Raw genomic sequence first — 19,031 nt, 5'->3', positions numbered from 1 at the left:
CCCTAAACATACTTTTCTTGCTGTCTACTGCTTTTTTGTTATTATTATTTTCTTATGGAAGAATTTTTTTTTCCTCAAATTGGTGAGAAAGGGAAGCTCTTCCCCTACGTTGCTGCTTGTTAATTGGGATCATTTTCTTTATCCGTATGCAGATACTTCATACTGCTGTTAGAGGCTGCTGGAGAATATTAATTTTGATTATCTTTGTTATTTGTCATTTATATGCTGGCGAGTCTAATGTTGTTGTTGACTGATTTTGATGAGTTTGAGTTTTGGTGTATGACATGGTATAGAGTTTTTGGTATTTCATTTTAATGGTGACGTGAGCAAAAAGTTCCATGATCTTTTATGCATCATTTTGGAAAGGTGCAGTCCTTTAAGCAAGAACACCAAGTTTAAGAAATGACGCATAAAAGAGAAAATTAAGAAATGAGTTTTTGGAATGGTGCAGTCCTTTAAGAGTTTGATCAGAAAAAAATTGCAACCCTTACCCTTTTAAACCTACTTTGGCCACACTGGTGAAACTAAGTGGTTTTATATTGCTCTCAATCCCATAATCAGATTTGACTGTTATCTATATATTGTTTTGGTTTCTGTATAATTTCATCAAATAATTTTAATCTCTTAAGCACTTATGTAAAGCTCACTGGCAGATGTATTCCATAATATTTTCATATTACTCTCTGAGAATCTTGAAGGATTGCAACAATTCAGATGTGCAGGAACCTCTACTTTGCGGAAGATTTTTACCAACTCCCATTTCTAAGATTGTGTATATTCCATGCATCTGATATTGATTCAAAGAAAACAGAGGAAATGGGCATTTGTTATAAACAAGGGTGCCACAAACCATGTTATAAAATGGTTAGTGCAGAAGGAATTTCAGGACGGCATCATATAACATGTAAATGAAAGTAAGTAAAGATTTTTGAATTGCATCCCACACAACTAGATAAACAACAAAATGAAAAATTTCCCATATAATGAAAGGAGAACACCCACAATATACCAGTTATATCAACCAGTTTCAAGATTAGAGGAGAGCTATATGGTTACAAGTTCAACTTACAACAATAGTTCTGAACCATTACTAATCTCCAACATCTCATGAGTAAAATTCAGGACTTTTTTCTATCCTAGGACAATGAAGATCTAGGAAAACAGAGGACAAAACTTGAAATAACGCAGAATCATGATTAGGGGATGGTGGCACATTGAATTTGAAAAACGATCCATTGCTCTGCAAATCAATCTATTTGCAGTTGAATTGCATCTGCCAATTGTTGGAACTAGCCAGTGTGTAAATATCTGCATTACTTTGTGTTGCTGGAAAAATTAAGAAAATCTGCATTTAGCAACCTACTTTGCTAAAAAATGTGGCTGTGCAAAATGGTATGTGCAGACTTAACCACTACTTACAATTGCCTTCTTCAAGTCAGGTTGTCAAAAATTAGAATATTAAAACAATATTTTCATGATCTTTTATGCATCATTTTGCTCTTTGTTTGGAAAGATCTACTTTTGAGACATTCTATTTTGATACTTCTCGAAATAATACTCCTTTTGAAAGAGAACCACCTCTTCGATAAATGGACGCTAGAATAAAATGAACATATATTATTTCTAAATGTGAATGCCATGGCAAAATATGGATCTGACCGTGCAATTTACGCAAATGAGAAGATGTATTGTTTTGTTGGTTCAGAGAAGGATCAAACCATTCTTAAGAGCAGTTATCCTTAGGCTGATCCTTCCTTATTTTGCTTTAATGATCTACGTTGATTTAAGTTTTGTAATTTCATTCTGTTTTGAAAACAATCCTGCATATCTTTGAAGAGCTTATGTCAAGTATGCATACATATAAGCATACTATATGCTTTAACTATATGCCTTACCAATTCCCTTGTCAATGTCCAGAATTATTAATATATGCTTTACCAATTCCCTTGTCAATGTCCAGAATTATTACTTAAATCTGAGTTAATCTTGTTAATCTTTTAGCATTCAATATCTTTATGTTATTTTATATTTAAGTCAAATGTTTGTGAGCAAAATCATGCAGCAAGCCCCACCACAATAACAAAAGAAAATGCCTCTCATGCACCTCGCTCAGGTTCAGGTGCATCTGTGAATTCATCTGCAAATGTTTTGCAAACCCACCTTACTTTTGATAGCTGGGAAAGGACTTCAAGTCTAAATAGTCAGATCACTGGTGGCTCAAACAGTCACAAGCGCCAGTTTTCAACAGACTCTTCATCATATCCTGTGGCCCAGTGGGCTAAGCAAAAGCCACCAAAGCATCAACGTACAAAAAGAACAAACTTGGTGCCACTAGTTTCAAATAATGACAATGTACCAAATTTTGTGGAGGGGTTTTCAAACCCTAAGTCTGTTGCTAAACCTGATTCAACTGAAAGCAATGTCCAAGGTTTTCTAATACACTCTTCCAAATAGAGTGCTCTCCAACAGAGCAGATTAAAGTCTAAAAATATCTCTTCTTTAGCTGCATTCTCTGAAAGTGAGGAATCAGGAGCTGGTGACAAGTTCAAGGACAAGAACAAGATATAAGGAGATGCAGATTAAAAAAATCCAACCTCTTTGTCAAAAGGTTGGATCATTGGTTTTGCCTCCAAAGAAGACAAAAAATGTCATCAAAGAAGAAAGTGGAGATGGTGGGAGGGCTAAAGAAGAAAGAGGAGATGGTGTCTGGAGGCAAGGAAGAAATGAGGGAGATAGCACTCATCTTAGAGTGAAAGCTCCTTCAAGTGGAAAACTTGAAAATCCTGCAACAACAAAGCATCTGAGAAGCACGAGATCTGGTACTGATGAAGTGGCAAGGTGAGTAGTGTTATATTTATAGCATTCTATTTTTGTATGATTAAATGATCAAGAATCATTGAAAAGAAATGGCTATCATATATACATGAGTGATAGTAGCCTATTGCTTTGTTCAGTAAGACAGGTCAACATCTAACCAAGAAAACTTCATTGGATCGAAAGCCTCTTGCACGGCCAAAGCGTCCAGTGAACGAAAAATTGCCAGATTGTATAGGCATGTTGTTCTTATGCTCTGAAAATTGAATATTTTTTCTATGAAACTTGAGAATCATTGTTCTATGGTGTAACGTGATGTTAACATTTGGCCGGTGATCTCTGTAGGGGAACTGAATGATGATCATGAAGAACTCCTGGCAGCTGTAAATGCTGCTAGTAATGCAAGTGGTATCATTTCAAGTCTTGTTGGATTAAGGATCAGAAAATTGGCAATAATTCAGAATAGTGCTACATAGGCTGATGTTGAGAATGCTAATTGCTATGATCCACCCTTTTGCTAAAATTTGCTTTTCTCCATAGGAAAGTAAAAGTTGGACATGAGATTCTGTTTCCATTCTTAACTTTCACAATAGAGATAGTTTGATTGAAAATTTTGAGGAAGTTTTGCCTAAGTACTGTAATATGTTCTTTGAGGTCAATAGAATCATACAATTGCCAAAGTTTCTGAAAGTCATCTCTGCTGCATAGAATAATTCTCTTCACAGTTTGCTGTATGACCTATAAGTAATTGTGGCAGATGTTGCATGCTTGGGACCCTTTTGGAAGCAAGTGGAACCAGTTTTTGCATTTCTCACTCAAGATGACCTAGATTTTCTCAACCAACTGGTAACAGCATTCCCATGCATAACTCTGCGAACAAATATATTGAAGGGTTCCATTCTGAAAATTTACATAATTATGTTGTTTTCTTCAATTGGATTCTTGTTTCAGCTGATGTCCATGATACATATGGGTTGGTACATGCAGGTCAGAGAGGTAGAGGATGTAGATGCAACAATGATGAGTCCTGATAGTAATCAAACTGGAAAGGTGCAAGACTGCTTCATTCATTGAACATCTTAGTTTTAATTATACATGAGATTCTGAGTTTAGCAGACAATTTATAGTCTCGAAAATGACTCATTTACTGTATTAAATATTGTTGGGTAAGTGTCAAGGTTTCACACTGTATGCTGTTCATAGTTGTAGAGGTTTTGTGAGTTTGCAATTGCCTTTGACTTGTTAATATTGATTGTCTTGTAAAGATTAGTTTTTTCCTTCTGATTTTTTTATTGCGATCCTTTGACAAACAGTTTATTTCTTGCCAGGTGGATCTTATCTGTAGTACATGTTGTGACGTATTCACACATCGCCCCATTGCAAATGGGGACCCCCACTCTTTGCTTTCTAGGGTTGGCCCTTTTGGTTTTGTTGTTAGTCGTTTTAGTGTCTTAGCCTTTGCATTGAAGGGATTGAGTCAGGTGGATCTCCTCAAGAGGTCGGGTCAATTGAGTAATTAGGGGTTATTTAGATCATTCCTAGGGTGTTTTTTGTGTACTATCCGATTGCACTTCAAGTTGCTAAATCAAACCTTGGTTGAATGCATAATGTCCTCCTAGGTCCCATCCCTTACATCAAGGACTGAGCGAATTCACCTTAAGAAGTCTGGAATGTCATCCTGATCTTCAAATGCCTGAAATTTGGCTAAGTCTGGAATGTCATCCTAATCCTCAAATGTCCTGAAATTTGGCTAAGTCTGGAATGTCATCCTAATCCTAAATTTGACTAAGTCTGGAAAATTGAAGAATCCTCCAAAAACTAGATTTTGCATTATAACTCCTGGAGGTCCGAAACCACTCTCAAACATCCTGACAATATATATGGAATATAACTTAAAAGTATAAGTGATTCTTTCTTATACTTAAATGTTATATTCCATATATGAATCCTGACGGAGAGACTAACAAGTCAAATTTCGCTCCTAAGCCTTCCAAAGGGTCTAGAGCGAATTTCCTTGGATCTTCTTTCCTGGTCCTAATTTGCATAAGAATTAAGAACCCTTGTCCTTATGGTGGTATGAAGAGAGCATTGATGTTTGCAACAAGGAGAAGTGATGAAAAGTGAGGAATTTCGACATGATTGCAAATTTCGCTCTTGACCCTTCCAAAGGGTCCAGAGCAAAATCCTCCTTATTGCTTATTTCTTCATTAAGGACATCAAATAATGGACTTGAATGGCAAGGAGAGGATTCAAGAAGATAAGTCTAAAGCATGATGAGTGAAAAAGGTCAAGAAATTTGAGCCTAAACTTGAATTTCGCTCCTGACCCTTCCAAAGGGTCCAGAGCGAAATTTCTCAAGGACCTAAGATTTCACCTAAGTCATTGGATAGTTGGGTAAATTTGCATGACTATGGAAGGAAATGCATCAAGGATTGAGTCTAAGGCGAAGCCAAGTGGAAAAGAAGATGATTTGAGCCTAGAGGAGGAATTTCGCTCCTGACCCTTCCAAAGGGTCCAGAACGAATTCCTCCATAAGACATCCTACCTTGCCCAAACCTATGAACCAATCCTTGTCCCAAGCATTATTGAAGGCAAAGCACTTGTTTGGATAAGGAAATGTTGGAGATGAAGTCAAAATTTGAGCCTAAGTGTGAATTTCGCTCCTGACCCTTCCAAAGGGTCCAGAGCGAAATTCTTGAAAGACCTTATTTCCTCACTAAAACTTTGAAGTAAACGCCACTTTGAGAGCAAGTTGACTTGATGATGATAGGAGAAGGCTTGAGAAGTTATATCCAAGGCAAGGAAAGGAGCAAGAGGGTGTGAAATGAGCTCAAAGACAAATTTCACTCCTGACCCTTCCAAAGGGTCCAAAGCGAAATTGCCCATAAGCACTATTTTCGTCCTTAATTAGACCAAAATCTTAGTTTCTTGGACATAGTTGGGAGTGGAGTGATATGTTCTTTCCTTTTGAAGCAATTGAAAGTGAAGGAGATGAAGGATTTTGGCCCAAAGTATGAATTTCGCTCCTGACCATTCCAAAGGGTCCATAGCGAAATTCCTAAAAACACCTATTTTCTCCTTGTGTGAGGTCAAAACCTTAGTTCCTATGGCATGGTTGAGGGTAGATTGGTGCATATTTGCCTTGCAAGTTGGATTGGAGTTAAGGAAATGATGGGATCAAGCCTAAAACTTGAATTTCGCTCTTGACCCTTCCAAAGGGTCCAGAGTGAAATTCTCAAAACCTCCTTTTTCTCCCATTTTTGTGTCAGACCTAACATTGATAAGGATGGATTGAGCTTAAAGGTACCCCTAGGCATCCATTTGACTGAGTTGTGATCACAAAAAGTGAAGATTTTGAGCTAAAATGTGAATTTCGCTCCTGACCCTTCCAAAGGGTCCAGAGCAAAATTCTTTATAGGTCCTGTCCTTGGCCATGGTCCAGAGCGAAATTCTCAAAAGCCTCTAATTTGCTCATGTTTGAGATCAAGATATGGATTCCTAAGGTATGGGTGGAGAGTACATTAATATAGTTTTGCCTTGAGACGCAATTTGGAGCAAGGAAGGGATGGACTTGTGTCTTAATCATGAAAATTGCTCCTGACCCTTCCAAAGGGTCCAAAGCAAAATCCTAAGCTAGCCTAATTTCTTGCCAAAAACACTTTGAAATTGGCATCACTTTGAGGGTAATTGAGTAAGATTGAGATGGGATAAAACATAAAAGCCAAGCTTAGAAGTGAAATTAAAGGAAATGGTCAAGATTTGTGCATTTGACAAAAATCGCTCCTAACCCTTCCAAAGGGTCCAAAGTGAATTTCACTATAGGGCCTGTCCCTAGAGAGGATCCTAAGTGAATTCCATTTTGATGTCTTCTTGTTAATGATTTAAGCTAAGAAATGCTATGTTAGATAAATATATTATGTATGCTTAATCATCTTTTGGTTTGTTTTGCAGATGGAGGAGGATCAGGCCAAGACAAGGGTGACCTATTCCAGTCTTATCATCATCAAGGACACTTCAAATGTATGGAGGAGGACTTCAAGTGTTCGGGAAAAGCATTGGGAGATTTCAAGTGTTCAAGGATTTCCAAGCTATCCTCAAAGACTCCATTCCACCACACAAAGGAACCACATGATGACAGAGAAGAATGACCCTACAAACACTTCAAGGCGAAGTATGCTACCAGAGAAAGAAACTTGACAGTGAGGAAGTCTCATCAAGCACATAGGGAATCAAGGGGTACATCATTCATCGCATCAAGGACAAAGGAGGATCAACCAAGGTCAGTGCAAGGGTGCATTGAAGAAGCAGATAGTTTCAGAAGAGTTAATCAAAGTTAGCTTCTCAACATCACCAAATTGAGTATCAAAAGAGATATGAGCAAGTACCAAACAAGGTAGCGTCCCAATCACTGTTCCTCCAATCAGATAAGTCCCTCCAGTCAGATAGGTCCACATCAGCATGTCCAAATTCAATGTACCTAACTCACTAATGATGGCACAAACTTCGGTGTACCTACCCCTGCTTCTTATTGGTCCACACTCATTGAATGTAATTTTCTCATTGGCTAAGGAAGCTTGTTATAAAAAACCCTAATTAGGGTTTCTATCTTGTAATCCTAGCCATTGATTCTAAGTCAATCAAAGCCATCAATTTGTAAAGGTCTCTCTATATAAAGCTTTGGCTCTTCATTTGTAAAGGTTAATAGTTAGGAGTTAGCAAAAAGAGAATTGTCAATAGTGAATAGTCAGCTAATAGAATAGCATAGCAACTAGAGTAGATGAGGAAGAGAAGGCAAGAAATTGTTGCCTTGATTGTAAATGAACTCCATTTTCATTGAAGTTATGGTGAAATATGTCATTTCTTTGCAATATGCATGGTCTCTTGTTGAATCTTCATTTTAGATGGTAAATAATTAGATTGAATGGAGAAAAATTGTTGAATGCACTAGCGTGGAATCCGCCTAGTCCAAACCACTAGCCTCTTGCTGACTGTAAGTGCGCCTTGCGTGGTCAACTGGCATAGAATGAACTTAATTTCAAGTTATTACACGTCTATTGTTCATGCATTATCTTGAATGGTGATCAGTGTTTGATGGTGTATGATTTGAATCTATTTGAACCATCCCTAAGAAGATCACACTGAGTTGGTGTCGGGTTGTTCAATCTGATGGTGAGAACTAGCCCAGTAGGACTCCACCTAGTCGTTCATCCATCTTCTCGCATTCTAGGTCTTAGAGTAGACTTTCTGAGCCTTTCATCTTTTGATATTTCTTTATCTTCCAGTTAGTATATATGATTCAAGTTCCAGCAAATCAGATGCTCAGGGATTCGAATGTAAGTCCCCTTTGTGATTCCAGCATAATCGGATCAGACCAAATTGAGCTTATCCACACGTAGAGAACCTACATGTAGGAACCTTGGAGTTGCCTCGATTGATCCTTAGGCGAAATCTTCAGCATTCGGGGAAACTTTGTTCAAGAGAGGATAAGATACCTTGGTATTTTATTCTGTGTTCGCATGTGCATAAAAAACACATCAACAATACCCTGCCAGCAAATCCAAGTCTAAGTATTTCGAGTAAGCAAAGAAGTTTGGTGAATGAATGTGTGGGTAGTGAGTCCTTGAGGCCTTCTAGCAAATTGAGTGCTAAAGAGGACATCGAGAGACCTGGAAAAAATAGATGTTTTGACAGGATGCTTCCACTTTCTCAAAGACTGCTTTCAGCTTTAATTGTTAAAGAAGACTCTGGGGAAGTAAGCAGAAGCTTCTATGATGGGCAGCAAGATGACTGCATTCTGTACCCAGATAAGGATTCTCCCTGTGGTAATTGTACTCAAATGGGAAGTGAGACTGAAAATGCAGGGAAACTGGAATTAGAGATACAGCCAGACATGGAGATGAAAAATTGGAAGCATCACATATTGGATTATTGTAACTATGACAGTCATTTCACTAATGAGCATCAGAATGATATGGCAGAAAATATTTGCAGTGATGATTTCAGGCAAGATGATATTGTAGTGCACTCAGAGGTTTTAGGTTTTAATGCAGAGTTTAGAGGCTTGGATGAAAAACATAGACATGGAGTAAAAAAGAAACAAAATGACTTGCAATCCAATTGTCAAACTTTTGGATTGATTTCAAGCAATGCTGCATCTGACATGCAATCCCAAGATATGGATCTGGACCAGTGAATTTTATTGGAACTCCAAAGCATTGGATTATGTCCAGAAACAGTGGTATTTTTTCTAATTTAGCATCATCTCTATCATTGTTTGTGGAAGTTTTTGTATTATTTTATACTTTAAGATTACACGCATTCAGTTTTTAGTTTCCTCTACAATCTTCTTGTAATACATTACAATTTCCCTTTTTCAGCCATATCTAGTACAGAAGGAAGCTGAGGAAATAAAAACAAATATTTGTAAGCTTAAGGATGAGCTCCAGCAACGGGTAATTTTCATCAAATTCTCTAACAGTACACCAATATTTCCTCTTATTTCTTGCTTTCCTAAAAGTTGACATATCTAAGTTATAAAGAGTGATGGCAAAGTGGATATATTCAATAGATCCATGAGAAATAAAAGAATCTTCTAGGGAAAGGATACTTTTCAATGTTAATGTGATTGATTTCATTGTCCTATACATTAAGTGAATTTTTCTTTTATGTATTATGCAAGTTGTTTTTACGATCTTAATCAAAAGAGGTACCACTGGATATTTTCTGTTTGAGTATGTGTATATTATTGTAGTTAATGAATGTCAGAACAAGTATCTTACCATACTTTGTTGCCTCTCTAGGTATCTCAAAACAAGCATCATCTTCACAAACTGGAAAAGGCTGTCCTCAAAGGATGGGAAGTTGAAGAAAGGTATATTATTTTTTGCTAGTAAGAGATGTTCATTCAATAACATCGATATTGAATATTTTTGATGTTCTTCACCTCATCACTTTGATTTTTGTTTGGCTAAGCACTACTCTACAGTAATATATAGTTAAGCTTATCATTGGGCATGAATATATGCTTTGTATTGCCTCTTCTTTCTGTATTTTCTAACACATTATTGAAGGAAAATTGAGGTGCATCTTAATTGTAAGGAATTTTTTTGGTTAGTTTCTAGTTTTTCTATAGTACCTAATATTTTCTGGTTTGTTAATGATGTGTTAAGAGAGCGTGAAGTTCTTTGCATGAACAAGCTGGTGGAATCAGCATATAATAGGCACATGGTATGCACTCTAATAAGCTTATTTCAACTACTATTTGATTTGGTATTAGCTATTAGTCTCTTAATGCACACTAATTGCAGAGATTTATGCCAATCTTTTCAACATAACCTATAAATGTATTTAAGGTTTCAAATTGTATAGAACTCTTTGTATGACACTTTGATGCTTATTCTTTTCTTTGCTTGAGAGTAGTTCTTGGTTTAACAATTGAGAGTTTTACATGATCTATCTTTCAATAGAATTATCAAAATCCCTAAGTTTATAGGATAAAAATTATTCTACAATGACTTGGATAAGTTCTAGAAAGCACATATGATATATAAATGACTTGGCATTGCCAATAAGAAGACTATTGGCTCTTTATGTGTGCTTTACTCAGTGCAGTAACACATAATGACACATTTAGATAAACAGCAGGACCACTAGTGATACTTAAATATGACATCTTTAAATGACTATAGTATTTAGCATTATATTATATTATCTAAGTTGCCAGTTCAGGTTTGAATCTTGGTTTACATTCACGGATTTGATTCATTGAACCAAAAAAATTTTTGTGGGTTGGCTTCATTTTTGGGTTTGTCCATATAAAAATTATATATATATATGCACTCATTTTTCATATCTCCTCAAAGCATGGATGTATAAATAGTAAACAATAAATAACATATTCTTAATAAATAAATAAATCCTTACCACCAAGTTAAAAATGTTGGTGTTGGAAATAAGCCACACCTGGACCGACGATGGACTGGTCCAAGAGGGGCCAGTAGCTCAGTGGTAGAGCACTCCAGCAGCGTATGGAAGGTCCTAGGTTCGAGTCCTAGCTGGTCCATGTCTCAACATGGTATCAGAGCCAGGTCCAGGCTAGGAGCCCCAAGCACACGAGAGGTGTGGCTTAAGGGGGGGTGTTGGTGTTGGAAATAAGCCACACCCGGACCGACGATGGACTGGTCCAAGAGGTGCCAGTAGCTCAGTGGTAGAGCACTCCAGCAGCGTATGGAAGGTCCTAGGTTCGAGTCCTAGCTGGTCCATGTCTCAACAAATAATAGCCATAGAAAATAGAGTAATAAACCCTTTACAATTTAATAAGGACTCTATTACTAAATTTAATAATAGTCACAGAAAATTATATTGTATAACAATTTTGTTTTGATTAAAATAGTACAACATTCACCAAAAAAAGGGAGGGTGGTAGAGAGGCACACACCCACAAAGTCTAACTGGACAAAGTCCAAACAAAATACAATAAAACAAACAAAGGGCTAAGCACAACCAAAGCCTGAGTGGCTACTACAAACCCAAAAGAAAGGGGATCTTTATCATCTGGTTTGCCCCAGACATTAGCAGACCTAGCATCATCTATTGGCTCCCAATTAATGAGAGTGCCTTCTTCTTTAGGAGGGTTGTTCGCAGGCTACTGAATGTGGGATGGATAGATAGCCAAAACCAACCAAGGAAATTTGCCCAAGTCAAGCCAACCAAAACCAACTCCTCTCCCACAGGGAGAGGCAGAGGGCGTCTATTGCCAACCACAGCGAGGAGTGGTATTCTTAGGATCATCAAACAATTTTAATAGTAGTCATATGATTAATGATTTAATAATAGTCATAGAGATAACAGTATTACCCTAATGTCTCTTAAAACTTACACCCTCTTCTGCTTAGCCTACTTTGCCTTCCTCAACATGTTTAGTTGCTAGGGATCTGCCTCCATCCCCCTCTCCTATAGATTTTCCATCACTACATGTGGGAGCTTCTGAGTTTATGCAAAATGACTTTTCTCCGTGTTATATGGGGCAAAAATTTGAATGTTTCTCTTGTTCATAATGGTACACCTGATGGTAGTCTCCCTACCAAATCAACGGTTTCATCATAGGGAAAACATGAGTCTCCTACACATGACAACTCGAATAGAACTTCTTTTGCAAAGATCATAGATATTGTTTTAATGATTCTTTCTCCCCATGAGTCTACTAAGCTACACCACACTGACTCCAAGGTTTTTAATTTACATGTGAAGATTACTCCAAAGTACATATTTCTTCAATGGCATAAACTAGTTTCTTGTAGAAATGAGCAGCAAAAAGATTGGATTTGCCCCAAATGAACACAAACGTTATTTTTAAATCATCAAAATTCACAGGATTTCTTTTGGATTCTGCAAAACTTGTGAAATGCAGTCTGGGTTTGCTTGGATTAGTTCAGGTAGAATCCACAATGATTCTCCTACCTCTTGAGCGATTCTACTCCCAGATTGACCTAGATCATGAATCAGGTTTGAACCGGACCCAGATATGCCTGCATATTCCACAAATGCAGCAATAAAGCACCAATTGATATTTCCATAGTGATCTATACTCTGAACTTTTCTGGTAGGTTTAGATTGTGCCACCTGAGAGTTCTTCATACCATCTCTAGTATTTGAACACTGAAAATTGTGACAGAGTGTTCCTTGTGAAATGATTTTCCTTTCAAATACATCATTCAATAAGGTTCAGGTGCCAATTCATGGCTGTGATTGCAAACCTGGGTTTCTTGACTGAATTGTTTGCCTGTTAGCAGGGCAGATCTTCTCTCAGTGTCTGTTAGACTATTTTAATATTTTGTCTTGACCTCTTGAGATTTCTTTCTAGTACACTTTGTATGCTCATGAGCTACAAGAGCTTCCATCAAATTTCAATGTGTTGCTCTGTGAAGCCTTCTCAATAACATTAAATAGATTGTTTTCTAAACAATTCTTCTGCTCATGGTCTCGCTATATATCTCTTTTATAATTTATTGGCACAGAGCCCATCTTATATGTAGTTAAGGAAATTCAAATCTTTTGTGAAATTAGGTATTTTTTTTAAAAGCCACAGCCAAGTCAGACACCATTTTGACCTATGCCACTTTCAATATGGAATCTTAGAATGGCAGTTCTTTCCACTCAGTTGCTTGGAATAATTCAATAATCAATTAAACAGTTAAATAGATGTTCAGAGTGTATTAGTATATTTTTCCAATTTTAATTGTTCCTCCACCTTTGATATACCCGTGTCCTACTTTTTTAATTGTGGTTTTTGTCATTTGGTGTTTATCTTATGTAATCGTAAATCAATCGATCTTTATGGATTGCTTTTATTTATTTATGTTTCTATGTTTTCTTATTTTTGTTCTGGAAATTTGTGTATAGTAAGCGTGCATTATGTGGAGACTGGACAGGCTTTCACATTTCAAGAAAACATATCTTAACCTAAAACTAAATGTAATGTTATGTAAATATATTTCAATTCTAGCTCATCCCTCTTATGCAGTTGCTATGATAAAGGCTAAATTTGTTAATATACTGAATGTGACTGTGTTAGGCACTACAAAATTGTTTGTAATTTCTACTTATATCAGCATAAATGACTTACTGAAAACTATCATATAGAAATGACTGTCTATTTTTATTATTAGGTTTTCATATGAAAGAATTGTTTTTCTCACAGGGATTGGGAGGAACCAATGCATCCGGTTGTAAGAGTGCAAGAAACAAAGTTATGAAGCAAGCTACTGTGGATTTTTTTAAACAAACACTAGCTAAGTGTAGAATGTTTGAAGAGACTGGAAAGACCTGCTTTGCAGATACATCTTTAAAAGAAAGAATGTTCTCAATATCCTCAAAGGAGATGGTTAAAAAATTAGGTGGCGATGCTGTCAAAGGTGACACTGCAAATATTCTAGCTGACAATGCCCATGCTCTCTCAGATATCAAAACATCAGGTGTTGTACATATGTGTGCTGAATTTTGCCATTCCATTCTGGTTTATGGGGGATATTCTCTACCAATGCTTATAGTTGTTACCTTATTATTAATGGCATAAAAATGATTAATGTAGACATATATTATGAATAGATATTTAATGTACAGTTCTTTTGCATTAAAAGTTCGCAGAGTCTTGCTACCCTAAAGTGGCCTCAGGAAGTCTGTCGTTTAAAGGCCACAAGTGGTCGACTAAGTGTGACATTGCTAATTTTAAAGAGCAACATAAATGCATTCTTTCACTGTTCTGTTTGCAGCTAATCCTACCGTCCCTTCAGAGCAAGCTGCTCATATTATTGACCAGCATACACAGAAGCTGGAGAATGAAGATAGGGAATTATGTAACCCAACACAAAGGGCAGCTTCTTATCCAGAGCAAACTGTTGTGAAAGATAAGGTGCAGTCAAAATGTTTGAAAAAGAGAGAACTGCTACATGAAAAAGTTAATGGCAGTGACATTCTAAGGGATGCAGCTGCTCTTGGAACTACTCTACTTGTTGGGGCTAAAGGAAAGCACATTAAAAGAGACAGAGAAGGCAAGGTGCAAACCAAAGAGATCTTAACCAGATCTGGTCCCACTAAGAGTGGTCAACCTGATCTGGACAATGCCAAGGTTGAGAGGAAAAACAAACTTAAGCCAAGGCAAAAGACTGCTCAACTGTCAGCTGCAGAAAATGGCCTTCTTGGCAAGCCAGCTGAAGCACAGAAGCACAAAAGCCCAAGGTTGAGAGGAAAAACATACTTAAACCAATGCAAAAGGCTTCTCAGCTGTCAGCTGCAGCAAATGGCCTTCTTGGCAAGCCAGCTGAAACACAAAAGCCCAAGGTTGACACAAAAAACAAACTTAAACCAAGGCAAAATACTGCTCCATTGTCAGCTGCAGCAAATGGCCTTCTTGGAAAGCCAGCTGAAGCACAAAAGCCATTGTTGACTACAAATTATTGTGAAAAAATAAGTGATAAAATCGTTAAATTGAAAGATGAATTTCCTTCATCACAGATTTCCATTGCTGATGATGATGGATCCCATGATAATGACCCTATAGATTTGTCACATTTGCAACTACCTAATATGGAAGACTTTGATTTTGGAGGAGAAAGATTTGAGTTCTTGGTTGAACTTTGAGGATGATGACTTGCCAGATGCTAATGATGATCTTATGGGCCTTGCTGTTCCAATGGATGATATAACGGACCTGAACATGTTCTAATAACAAGATGGAGCTACTATCATCTGTGACTTGAAGCTGTTTAAAGAAGCAGCTGTCACAAGGTGACCACTGACATAGATTATCTTTGTTCTGGATACTTATATCATATTGGAAAAGTAAAATTCTTTTGGAGATCTCTTGGTTGGGAGCAAACTTGTGTTTAGCCATTCATCACAGAACTCCATTGCTGATGATGATGGATCCCATGATAATGCCCCTATAGATTTGTCACACTCGCAACTATCTAATATGGAAGACTTTGATATGGGAGGCCAAGATTTGAGTTCTTGGTTGAACCTTGAGAATGATGGTTTGCTAGATAATGCCAGTGATCTTATGGGTCTTGCTGCACCAATGGATGAGCTAGCGGACCTGAACATGTTCTAAGAACAAGATGGAGCTACTATTGTGCATGACTTAAAACTTGAAGCTGTTAAAAGAAGCAGCTCTCAGAACGCAACAACTAACGCAAGTTACCTTTGTTCTAGATACTTGTGTCATACTAGAAAAGTAAAATTATTTTGAAGGTCTCTTGGTTGGGAGCAAACTTGTTTTTAGCCATCACAGGAACTGCTCCTGTCGTAACCAAGTAGCAAATTGTTACTGCACCAGTCTTGGTTTTGATCTATGCAAGAAATTTTTTCCTAAATCTAAGCTTATGACAAGCATTCAATCCTGATCATTGCTTTCAAAGAAGATCAAGAAGCAGAGTGGATAGTGCATTCATTCTGTGTCACAAATAATTGCTGATCATGATTTTTGATATGGCCATCTCTTACAAGCTGCAGAAGCTGTATGCATTTAAATTCAGTTCTTTAGACTTGAAAAATTTCACAATTTGTGTTATGGACCTCTCTGGCCTGGCCTCAGAAGTCATGTACTGTATATTTTCTATTTGACTGGTTCTATTACAGACTGAATTTCCTGAGAAACTGACTTCGAATTTATCTTTCTGTAGATGCTCAGATGTGATTTCCTTCTCTATAACAAATCAATTTCTGTAACAATTAAGGGAATCTGTTCACCTTTGAATCCCAAATTCAACTGTTGTACTGGTTCAGAAGCATTCCACTTATGAGTCTTCCAATGCATATATACCAAATCTGCTAAATTTGTAATGAAGCAACTTCACAGTCCCAACCTTTGAAATTGAAATTTGAATTTTGACAGTTTCAACAAAAGCTGCCAATCATAATAAGACCAGAAACTCAATGACAAATCAGTTCTTGTTTTGCGCTAGTGCATCTGTTACAGCCAAACCAAACTTTATGTTTGTAGCATCCTTCAAGCAAATGCTATTTTGTATTAAATCAAGAAGCTGTCTCTCTAGACCCAACAAGCTTCCAATTTAGAGTTTGTTGAAACATGAATTTACGGTTCACAAATTTAAGTCCAATATTCAATTTTCTTCATGAATGTTGCAGTTCTCAGCAATTTCCAAAGATGGAATATGTGTTCATATCCTCAGGTTAAGCCATCCATTTCAAATATTTTAATATTAGTTCCCTGAGCTTTAGTTAGAAGTCAGAACTGTATTATGCCATACACTCCTTTTGCAAGTTCAGAATACGTTTCTCCTCTTCCATGCCATAAGTGGTTCCATGTTGTAGTTGGATAATCTAATTCCCCTAAATATATCTTATTGTGCACAGATGTGGGCAGGACGTTGAGGCAACACATAAGATGTTGCTACTGTTATAAGCTTCACATGATGAGTTGGGGTGGTGTTCTCAATAAATCGGGCATCCCTATTTTCAATAAGTCGCCTTCAATTACAGATATGGATTGGATAGAAAAATGTGATATTCTACTGCAAGAAACATTAACAAAAAGAAACTGAGAAAATATAAATTCAAGCATTTTATGATTTAAGCTGTTTTGGTTCAGCCATCCATATCATAATGTTCTAATATTGATGCACTGAGCTTAGTTGGAAGTTAGGTCTGCAATATGATGTAGATTATTTTTCTAAGTTCTGAATACATTTCGCCTCTTCCAAAATTTAAGTGGTTCTTTTTTGTAGTTAAATTAATTCATTTTTATATTTCTGACCATGGACAGATGTAGGGTAAGGTGATGCGATGGTTATAAGCTTAAAATGATGAGCTCTGGAGTGTTAATTACAAATAAGGATTGGTTGGAAAGTATGATATTCTTCTGCCAGTTGTATTAACAGAAGAGTGCCGAGAAAATAACATTTGAAGGTCTGCTGGGTTAATTTATTTCTAACTTGTAATATTGTGGCTGCCCATTCTTATCTATTAAATAATATCACAATATTGTGGCTGCCCATTCTTATCTATTAAATAATATCAAGTGTAAAAGATGATATTTGTAGAAGAAAGCAAGGAGAGGATTGGAATTCCTGAAACAGGCCTCAGGGTTGAAGGAGACAGAAGGCATAGCCTCTCTCAACACAATAATATCTGAAGCTACGAGTATGAGTAAGAAATATGAATTTATGCTTGTTAAATACATAGTTCGTCTAAATATAGCACAGCTAGTAGACACATTAAATAAAGTAGACAACGAGTTGATAGAAGAGAGACAAAACAATCTATGAATAAAAACAAAAGACCAGGGGGTTTTGCATGTAATCCCCTGTACATTTATGAGTTGTATAATGGTTTTTCCAAAATGCAGCTGAACGGATGATTTTTTTTGGAGATATTAAAATATAAAGGGCACGTTCTCAAGACTGTAATTTACTGGAAACAAAAAAGATTATTGTGATTGTTTTATTGTGATTGTTTTTATGAAGGAAACAAGATCAACCGTAAGCATCATTCTGTGAATTGATGATAAAACTCCAATAGAACTGTAAAATTTTAAAAGAAAATGATATAACAACTTCAAAACTGAAAGCCACTAGGGTCTTTGAACCCTCAAAAGAATTAGATGTGCATCCAATGCCGAACTGCAACTAACCACTTATGTGGGGATAATTGAGGGATATCTTCTAACCACGCATAGCGACAAGACAATGTAGAGCGATACGCTAATGAAACAGTTTTGAAACAATAATTAGAGCTAATAAGCATTGATATTAGTCTGAAACAACATAGATTTGAAAAAATATAGGTCTCTGGTACATCAGATCTGAGTACAAAACCTGATTCGTAAGCTTTCCTTCAACTGTTGCCAAAGTATGGCTTTAAACAGCAATGATAAGACTATGAAATCCTTCAGTTTAATGAACAAATAGTTTGTGTGCATTTTGGAAAGGGTGGTGTCACCTATCAAGCCAGACCTGGGTGTAATCGCACCACTCCTTCCTGATCAAATGTTTAGTAATGCAGGGAGGATGCCTTTCTGGGGAACGGAAGAACCCAAATCTGTTTTTTCGGATGTCTGTAGACTTATTCTAGTAGTTTCGTGATACCCTGGTTTTGGTCTGGTGCTGGCGAAGTGATTAACCTACCGTTGCCCTAGTTTGCTGCCAATGTTTTAGTGCTCCTTGACACTGTTGTGTTGGTCTATAGACTAATATGACAGCTGTGATAGAGTGATTGGTCACCCAACACTCCTAAAAATGGCTGCTCATGAAGCTAGAGGTGTGGCGTTGTCCTCATAAGCCCTAGATCTCCTTCAACTAATAGATGTGCCTACTCACTAATGTCAACTCTTACCTGTAATGGCAGAAATGGGTTTTGCTTAGAGGGTTTCATCGTCCCAAGTTAGGGGAGAGGCGATCAGTAGTTGAATTGGGTCTAATAGTCGTTATAGCAATTGTACTCATAATATCCAATCTTATCACAAATTTATACTATATATTATAAATAAATAATTCATATGTAAATAAAAAAGTAACCAAATGTTTGTCAAAATAGACCTATACTTGAACACATAAAAACTTATAAATGTTATTTAAAAAAGTACAAATATACATTTTTTAACAAGTGAAATAAAATATCATAACTATCCATTATAAGTGTGTCATTTAAAAAATAAAATGCTCATTTAATAAAAATAAGATACTTGATGTAGTGTCATA

The 19,031-nt window shown here is 36.7% G+C and overlaps 1 long non-coding RNA gene across 2 annotated transcripts; it reads right to left on the bottom strand.

The window, feature by feature from the left end:
• Positions 1–965: 965 nt before the first annotated feature.
• On the bottom strand, positions 966–18,705 carry LOC131055851 (uncharacterized). Of its 2 annotated transcripts, XR_009108534.2 has the most exons (3): positions 18,150–18,545; positions 17,966–18,035; positions 966–1,326 (listed from the first exon to the last, which is right to left on the bottom strand). It is a non-coding gene; the product is annotated as an uncharacterized LOC131055851 (long non-coding RNA). The 2 variants fall into 2 exon arrangements; XR_009359307.1 differs by lacking the exon at positions 17,966–18,035 and having other exon boundaries at positions 18,150–18,705.
• Positions 18,706–19,031: the final 326 nt, after the last annotated feature.

This window comes from Cryptomeria japonica, chromosome 11 (assembly GCF_030272615.1).
Source record: "Cryptomeria japonica chromosome 11, Sugi_1.0, whole genome shotgun sequence".
Classification (NCBI taxonomy): domain Eukaryota; kingdom Viridiplantae; phylum Streptophyta; class Pinopsida; order Cupressales; family Cupressaceae; genus Cryptomeria; species Cryptomeria japonica.
This window is presented reverse-complemented; position numbering and strand designations above follow the sequence as displayed.